Raw genomic sequence first — 9,606 nt, forward strand, 5'->3', positions numbered from 1 at the left:
TGGGAGAAGAGGTTTAACCCTGTGACCTTGGACTTGTAATTTACCCTCTCCCAGCCCTGCCTTCTGGCTCAGATGGTAAAGAATCTACCTGCAATGCAGGTGACCTGGGTTCAATCCCTGGTGGGGAAGATCCCCTGGAGAAGGGAATGACTATCCACTCCAGTATTCTTGCCTGGAGAATCCCATGGACAGAGGAGCCTGGTGGGCTACAGTCCATGGGGTCGCAAAAGAGTGGGACACAACCGAGCAACTGACACACCCACACAGCCCTGCCCTCAGCTGGGTCTCCACTCAACCTGAAGGAAGATTTTCTACATTCAGAGTCGACAGCAGGGAGAGGGGAAGGCAGCTAGAATCAGCTGAGCACTTTGTCCAGTCTGGGCCCTCTCCATCCTCCTCTTGACCTCATCACAGCTGAGAGTCAGGGAGGCTGTGACCCTGCCATGGTCACAGCTGGGAAGCAGGTTGCTGACAGGGCATCTTCAATGTATGTCCCGGCTGCCGCCCGTTACTACTCCCAACCTCTTTCAGCAAAGGAGAGGTGGTCAGCCTTCCAGGCTCATAGGGTGTGGAAAGAGTGAACCAAGATGCCCATGTGAGAGTCAGCTGGGTTTAAGTAGAGTGTGTGAACTATGCCCCAAAACTCAGGGTGTGAGACCCATCTGTTACAGGTTGAATTGTGCACCCTCCCCCGCCCACCACACACACACCACCAATTCATAGGTTGAAATCTTAATCCACAGTACCTCCAGTTCAGTTCAGTTCAGTTCAGTCACTCAGTCATGTCTGACTCTTTTCGACCCCATGGACTGCAGCATGCCAGGCCTCCCCGTCCATCACCAACTCCTGGAGTTCACTCAAACTTATGTTCATCGAGTCGGTGATGCCATTCAACGATCTCATCCTCTGTTATCCCCTTCTCCTCCTGTCCCCAATCCCTCCCAGCATCAGAGTCTTTTCCAATGAGTCAACTCTTCGCATGAGGTGGCCAAAGTATTGGAGTTTCAGCCTCAGCATCAGTCCTTCCAATGAACACCCAGGACTGATCTCCTTTAGGATGGACTAGTTGGATCTCCTTGCAGTCCAAGGGACTCTCAAGAGTCTTCTCCAACACCACAGTTCAAAAGCATCAATTCTTCAGCGCTCAGCTTTCTTCACAGTCCAACTCTCACATCCATACATGACTACTGGAAAAACCATAGCCTTGACTAGACGAACCTTTGTTGGCAAAGTAATGTCTCTGCTTTTGAATATGCTATCTAGATTGGTCATAACTTTCCTTCCAAGGAGTAAAAGATGACCTTATTTGGAAATGAAGTTATGCTGGGAGAGGGTGGGCTCCTTTTCTAATATGAAAGTTGTTCCGTTGCTGAGTTGTGTCTGACTCTGTGACCATGTGGCTGCAGCACGTCAGGCTTCCCTGTACTTCACTGTCTCCCAAAGCTTGCTCAAACTCATGTCCATCGAGTCAGTGATGCTATCCAACCGCCTCATCCTACACCACGCTCTTCTCCTCCTGCCTTCAATCTTTCTTTCCCAGCACCAGGTTTTTTTCCAATGGCTCTTGGGATCAGGTGACCAGAGTATTGAATGGTGTCCTTATAAAAAGGGGAAATGTGGACACAAACACACTCAGGAGAATGCCATGTGAAGTTTGGAGTTATGCTCCCACCAGCCCAGGAATGACCAGAAGCCGGGAATAGATCCTTCCCCTGGGCCTTCAGAGGGAACACAGCCCTGCTGGTGTCTTGATCTCAGACTTTCAGCCTCCAGAGCTGTGAGACAACAGATTTCTGTTGTTTAAGCCATTTTGTTCATGGAACTTTGTTAGGGCAGCCCCAGTATGCTAATACGTGGCCCAGTCCCTTATCCCTCTGAGCCAGGTAACTCAGTTCCAAGTCTCTACCTTCTGTGCTTTGGTGGAGCCTACCCTTGCTCAGAGGTACATAGGAACCTGGGAGTCCCCCACCTTGGGAACATTTCCCAGGACCCTCTGACACCTGGTTCTCTCGGGGTCTCAGGCTCCATTTTCTAGCCTGTAAAGTCAGATGGCAGTACTTTAATACTGAGACAGCTTAGGGAGGGTTTTGACAACCTGGTCCCTGGATATTGATGCCTTAAGGCATCCCTCTGAGGCTCCATCATCCCAAGGGATTAGCCTGAGCACAGGTCTCATCTTCCTAGGGCCCTCAGACTCCCATCCTCTTCCCAGTTGGGGAGTTCCCCACTCTGCCCCCAGTCAGAAGCTTTGGTCTCCAGCTCTGCAAGCCCCTTCCTCTATCCCCTAGCCCCTAGGGAGTGAGATGGAGTGAAATCTCCCCTTAGAGGGTCTTTGGACACCCATACTCATCGCTCCTTCTGGGGTGGAGAACAAAATGCCAATGGCCCCAGCTGTTTCAGACCAATTTTTTTTTTAATAAAAAACAATTTTTTTAAGATAATGGGAATTCCTGGTTAGCATAGTGATTAAGATTCTGGGCTTTCATTGCTGTGGCCCAGGTTCAATCCCTACTCAGGGAAATGAGATCCTATGGGCCCCACGGCGCAGCCAACAATAACAACAACAACAAAAAACGTAAAGTTAGCAACCATGATCATTTCATCACCCTAAATTTAGGTACAAACCACTTTAATATTCATATTCTCATGCACTCACAACAACCCTCTAAGGTAGAGCATCTTAATCCATTTGACAGGCGAGAAAAGTGAGGCTCAGGAAGCGCGAGTGACTTGCCTAAGGTCAAAGGCTCCTAGCCAGCATGGCCAGGAATTGAACCCGAGGGCTTGTGGCTCCATGTCTAATGTTCATCCGCATACACTACAGTGCCCCCTGCCCCCCCACCACCACACCTTGGTGCCTTCCCATAGCTGTTAAAGACCCAGTGGAGACAAATACATTTTTTATATTTATAAATAAATTTATATACAAATAAATATACAGATTTTGCATACAAATTTGTATACAATAATTTTGTATACAAAATATATTTTGTAGAAATATACAAATACACAAATTTATATAGCAAAAATATACAAATAAATAAATAAACCTTCCATGCCTGGAGAACAAACTGAAATATACCACTCACTTCCCAGACAAGTTTTTTAAGGAGACCACATCTTTGCTACCAGAAGCCATACAGGGGAGGGATCAAGCAGCGCCAGTTCGTAGACCAGTCACTGGTAATTGCATGACCTGGAGCAAGTTATTTACCCTCTATGGGCCTCAGATTTCTCATCTGCAAAATGGCAATTAGAACAGGATTGATGGGCTTCCCTGGTGGCTCAGTGGTAAAGAATCTGCCTGTCAGTGCAGGAGAGACAGGTTTGATGCCTGGTACAGGAAGATCCCACAGGCCACAGAGCAACTAAACCCATGCACCACAACTCCTGAGCCTGTGCTCTAGAGCCCAAGAGCCACAACTACGGAGCCCACGTGCTGCAACTACTGAAGCCCGAGCACCACAGAGCCCATGCTCTGCAACAAAGAAGCCACCGCTATGAGAAGCCTGCGCACCGCAGCTAGAGAATAGCCCCATTCACTGCAACTAGAGAAAAGCCTGCACAGCAACGAAGACTCAGCACAGCCAAAAACATTTTTTAAGTTACAAACAAACAAAAAAAAAAACCAGGGTTGTTAAGAGGATGACATGAACTCCTCTGTGTGAAGCTCTTAGACCAGTACCTGACACATAGGGCTTGATAAACGTTAAACTAGCCTCAATACTACTACAAAGCAGAGACACAAAAGCCCTCAGGTAACTTGCAGTTTGAAAAATGATGAAATGTAACACACAGGAAATGAGTGAAAATGGGCTGACATCTCAACGGGCAATGTGTCTTGCAGCCAAACTGAAGCTACCAACCACATCAGCTCAGAGAAGACAAAGATGTGTTGCAAAATCTACCTCCACCAGGTAGGTCCTGACAGTCCTTGGCCAGTGGACCAATCTTCGCATTTATAACCCTAACTTGGCAGGATGAAGAGTTTCTGGAAGACAGTAAAGTGTGGGTTCAGGTAGCTCCATGCTGTCACTGAGACTGGCCTGGAATTCCCTCTTGCCAATAGCATCTCCTCCTTGCTTGCCAGAACAGACCACCCAGTGCTGAATGCTGTTGACTGGCCTCATTATGTATGTGTATGTGAGTCACTCAGTCATGTCTGACTCTTTGGAACCCCATGGACTATAGCCCGCCAGGCTCCTCTGTCCATGGAATTCTCCAGGCAAGAATATTGAAGTGGGTAACCACTCCCTTCAGGGGATCTTCCCAACCCAGTGATCGAAACCAGGTCTCCTGCATTGGAGGCAGATTCTTTACCGTCTCAGCCACCAGGGAAACCCCAAGCCTCATGGTGAACAAGACCTTTTTTTTTTCACTAGAGAAGCAACATGGCTTTGATAAAAAGCCCAGACTCTGGAGTTAAGAGATGCTATATATAAATGCCAGTTCAATGCTTGGCACAGAATAGGTGCTCAATAAATGTCATTCTTCTTATTTACTATTGTTGTTACTCTGCAGTGGTTTATCTTGTAGTAGTCCATATGTCCCTCAGAAAACCTGATCCAGCTTTGGGCTCTCACCCTACAGAGTCCACCTTTCAGCTCCAGAGGTGCGGAGTCATTTGCACTGGGGTGCCATTTTGACATGAGTCTAGGTCCTTTCGCTCTCCTTCCCCAGACAACTAGCCTGCTTTAGATTTCATTATTTGGGGGAAATGGGTGAGACAGAAAGCCAGTGAGCCTTTCTGCCTTTTGTTCATTCAGAGCCAAAGTCTTGGGAAACCTAGGAAAGTTTGAAGAGGAAGAAAAAGAAAAGGTTGGCAAGACCCGAAGTGTCTTGGCCAGGAGCTGGGGGCGAGGAGGGAGGTAGAGGAGCTACTCTTTGCCTTCCCCCATCAGCAAAGAAGGAGGTTCCCCCACACCCCAAGGTGGGGGGCCAGGAGGAGGCGGTCAGTGAGTCCTGCCAACCCCACGGGATGGGGACTTGAAATAAAAGTTTGTGTTGAAAATGTTGTAATGTTTCCTGCACCCCAAGTGTGTAAACTGAGACCCACACACTCACGCTATGCTCTACACCAGGTGTTGGGTACACATCAGTGAAGAAAACCTGACGTGGCCGCTGCCCTTAGGCACCTTACAAACAATAAGCAAGCAAATGCATAAATTTATTAATTATCAAATGGGGCAAGCGCCATGGGGGGAAAGGCGCATTTAGGGAACATTCAGGTAGCGAAGTTAAAAACGTGTTCTGTGAAGAGGAGACAGTTATGCAAAGACCTGAACGGTGAGAATCAGTCATGCAATGAGGGGTGGGGTGGGGAAGCAGGGGAAGCACTCACAGCAGAAGGAAGAGCTCTGGAAAAGCCCCATGGTGGGAAAGAACAGCATCAGTGTGGGGATTTGGGTGCTGAGGATCTGAATGGTGGTGGGATGTGGCAGCCCAGGAACCTGGTGCCACAAGGAGACAGGTTTAAAAGGACTGGAGGGTGGGTATCCTGGAAGGTATATGAGGGCATACGGCTTCATGGAAGGAGAAAGATCATGAGTTTGGGATCCAGCATCCCCTTGGTGAGAATCACCTTTCTTAACCTGAGTCTCAGCTTCCTCCCTTGGAAACTAGAGATCACACTTTTCCTTCAGGCAAGTGCAACGATGTCAATGAAATGATTTGAACAAAGTGCTGGTCTAGAGCTTAGTTACTTCAGTCTTGTCCAACTCTTTACGCCGCCATGGACTCCCCTGTCCATTTGACTTCCCAGGCAAGAATACTGGAGTAGGTTGCCATTTCCTTCTCCAAGTAGAACAAAGTAGATGGCCATTACAATGACATTCTCCTTTTATAATCTTTCCCATCCTCATGACCCAGCTCCAAGGCGCCCTTCCCCAGTCCCTTCCTGGGAGGTAAACCCCTTGAGAGCCAGAGCCTCATATCCCACCCTCTTCTCACAGAGAGCCTAGCACACTTCTAAGAGTTCAATAATGTCATGGCATTGAAGGCTAGTGCCCAAGTAACTATAGTAACTAATAAACTGAAGAATGTTTCTGTGGAGGGCATAGAAGTCACTAGTTTCAAGATGATCAAATGACCAAGTATGGGCCAAGAGAAACATGTCATGGCCTACTCATGTCTCGGGCAGTGTCTGAGGCTCCCTTTGAAGCACCCTGGAGAATAGCCACTCATAAACACCCAGGCAGAAGATGCAGTCTTTCCTCTCTGCTTACAAAGGGCTTTTCTAGGCAACAAAGCATGTTGTATTAACTAACAGGCAGGCTTTTTTAAAACCAGCATCTATTTACTGCCTCATGGTCCACTTAGCGCTTCCATGTCTATCACCACACTCGACAATGTTGTGACCTGGGTAAGTTATTGATTAGTCTTATCCCCTCACTGTAGATGAAGGAGCCACAGAGCAGTAAGGGCAAGTTGCCTTACTATGGTTAAATAGTGTGATAAGACATAATCCTGGATCTTTCGGATCTAAATCTCCTGTGCCTTTTCATGTATGACCATCACACATGCTGACTCTTGAGTAGGTGAGTGCAAAATACTGCACGCACCCAGAGATGGGCAAAGTAACCACACAGAACAGCAGCTGAGGTTCCAGCCACAGCTAACCAATCTGGACAGGGTCTTCTTAGAAGCCACTGCAGCATCTTGGCAAAGGAGGACACCACCCTTCACTCCACGTGATGTGACCCGTCAGCAAAGACAATACCTCTCCCATTAAGAGGGAGAGGTTTTCAAGTTGACCTGCTCCCCTTCTTCCTAAGTCTTCACAATCAAAGTTTACATCACTCAGTTTGGCCACTGATCCCCATCCCAGAACCTCATAAAAATGTTTAATATAATTTTTGAATCATAATACATTGAGTTTTAAAATATTTTTCAATAAAAAAGTTTAAAAAAACACCCAATACCACCCCTCTCCTCCATCTACCTTGTCCCATCTTCACCCACCTTTTATTTAATAAAATATTTAATGTGTGTGTGTGCTAAGTCGCTTCAGTTGTACCCAACTGTGTGACTCCATGGACTGAAGCCTGCCAGGCTCCTCTGTCCATGGGATTCTCCAGGCAAGAATGCTGGAGTGAACTACTGTGCCCTCCTCCAGGGGATCTTCCTGACCCAGGGACCGAACCTGCGACTCTTACGTCTAACCTGCCTTGGCAGGCGGGTTCTTGACCACTAGCACCACCTGGGAAGCCCCCAAATGCTTTTATTCCCTCCATAATCTAATACAAATAGAAGCAAATGTGAATGTCTATTTCACCCTCTCTCACCTTGTTTCTACAGAAAATGTGACATAGTGTTGTTATGTACAATTTCAGGGAGCAAATCCTTTCTCTCCACCACCTCAGGCCTGCTCTGCCGGCAAGCCCAAGGCCAAACAGGCAATCGATAAGCACTCATTGGAAGGGAAAGGCCAGGCTGAGTGGCCAAACCTATCCCTGGGGTCAGTTCAGGGTATAGAAGGCAAGTCCTGCTGACTAACACCTATGCATGTGTGCCAGGTGGCAAAGCTGTGGTCCGTCAGAGGAGGAGTAATGTCCCGGCGCCTCCTCCAGGGGGTGCAGGGCTAAAGGTCAGATACTCCCAGGAAAGCGATGGCCTCGGGGGACAACACCAGCACCTCTGTCCTCTGGCTCACCAAACAGCATCCCCAGGACAAAGAGTGCAGAGGACTTGTTAAATTGTTACAGAAAACAAAAACAAGCCCAGAGATTTTAAGCAGGAGGAAATGGATGAAGCTTTTCTTTCAGGTCCCCCAGCCTCACACCGCTTTCCAGGTCACTCTGAGATGACTGGAGATTATTCTACCCCATCCGGACCATGACCCAGTGGGGCTTCTGGGAATGTGCTTGTCCACGGACCCGGCCTCCCTGAAAGGCAACTCTGGGCCGGCAGCTGGGGAAGGCCTTCGGCAGGACCAGCACGGACTCTTGTTTGCAGATGGTGCCAAATCACTAATGGGGAAGGGGGTGTGCTCACTGCCAAGAAAGTGGACTAGTATTTTTGGGAAGTTTTAATTTGCATCAATTAAAAATTCAGGCCAGCTCTGAGCAAAACAGAAGTAGGTGAACTTATTTCCTGAACCTCTGCACTGTCTTCCCTGGGCCCCCTCCAGCCTCTGCAGGCCTGTCAGTGAGGGATCCTCCACTGGCCAGCATTTCCCAACAGGCCAGTTCTCAGATTCACAAGATTTTACCCCCACTCTCCTGCCAGTACACACTAGGGCCCTGCAGGGAAGGGAAGACAGAAACCATCTGGCTCCAAGAAACAGGAAAAACCCGTCTCTGGAGCCTCAGCACCAGCCTTCAGGTCTGGGTCACGTCTATACACTGAAGGCTCTTTCTTGAGCTTATCAGCTCTGTATCTTTTGACCAAAGGAATATGAGAAACGCCTGGGAAGATTACATGCTTTAAGCAATGCACGGAACGTAGTAAGTGCTCACTAAGCTATGGCATCTTGTTACAGGTGAGGATTGTTTAGGGGTATTCCTCTGTAAATTTCCAAACCTTAAGTCCTGGCCCCACCACGCCCACCCTGCCGTCCTGGCCCAGAGCGCAGCTGTTTCATGGGAGTCATTCATGAGTACTGGAGAACCTCTCTTGAGGTATGCTCTAATGGGCTCTGCGGTAGAACCTGTGTTCTTTTAACCCCTGCTGAGTGAAGGGACGAATGAACGCATCCCATCAGTGGATTTATGAATGAGTATGTAATGCACTTGCTTCAGGAGACAGACGATGCTGACCCACACAGAGGTCAGGAAAGGCAGAGCTGCCAAGAGTGACCCTAACTACCCTAAATGCCTTCTCCCCGCTGGGGCCCAGCAGTTCTTCTCCCTCCTCAAAATCCAAGGATCTGGAGACAGGACTTTCAGCCATTCATGAGGAGGGCCTGAGGCTGAGTGACCGTAGTTCCATTCTCCCAGGACCCAGAGTTTGCAGAGGGCTGGCTGGGTCAAGGATGGGTCCAGACCCCAGATGAATTTGTCTGCTCCCTGCCCCCCAAGCCTTAGGAGCACCTGGGGGTGCTTTTTCCTCTATAACTCAACTTATCTTTGTAATGAGTCCCCACTTCTAACCAATAGAAAAGTTAGCCTAACATTCCAGTGAACTCAGTCCAGTGATTTAAACACAATCGGTTCGACTTAAACTTGCTGGCTTCCCCACATGGGGGCCAGGCCTATCCCGTTCTGCAGTGGTCCCTGCACACTCTCCAGCACCCTCTCAGCTGGCCTCTGGGCCCCACTACGGGCCCACAGAATCTTCTGGGCCAGCTTCCTCCTCCAGTCAAGGAACACCTGAGCAAGTGTCATCAGCCCTATTCTTTTTTCACTTTTATTGGTGTGTAGTTGATTTACAGCATTGCGTTAGCTTCAGGTGTAAAGTGCATCAGTTATATACATATGCATCTCCATTATTTTTCAGATTCTTTTCCCACATAGGCCATTACAGTTTGAGTTCCCTCCGCTACACAGCAGATCCTTATTATCTTTTTTGTATATAGGAGTGTGTGTATCAGTCTCAATCTTCCAATTTATCCCTCCCACTGCTTTCCCCCGGTCACTGAACATTTTTTTTCTACATCTGTGACTCTAT

This window comes from Bos mutus, chromosome 2 (assembly GCF_027580195.1).
Source record: "Bos mutus isolate GX-2022 chromosome 2, NWIPB_WYAK_1.1, whole genome shotgun sequence".
NCBI classification, from domain to species: domain Eukaryota; kingdom Metazoa; phylum Chordata; class Mammalia; order Artiodactyla; family Bovidae; genus Bos; species Bos mutus.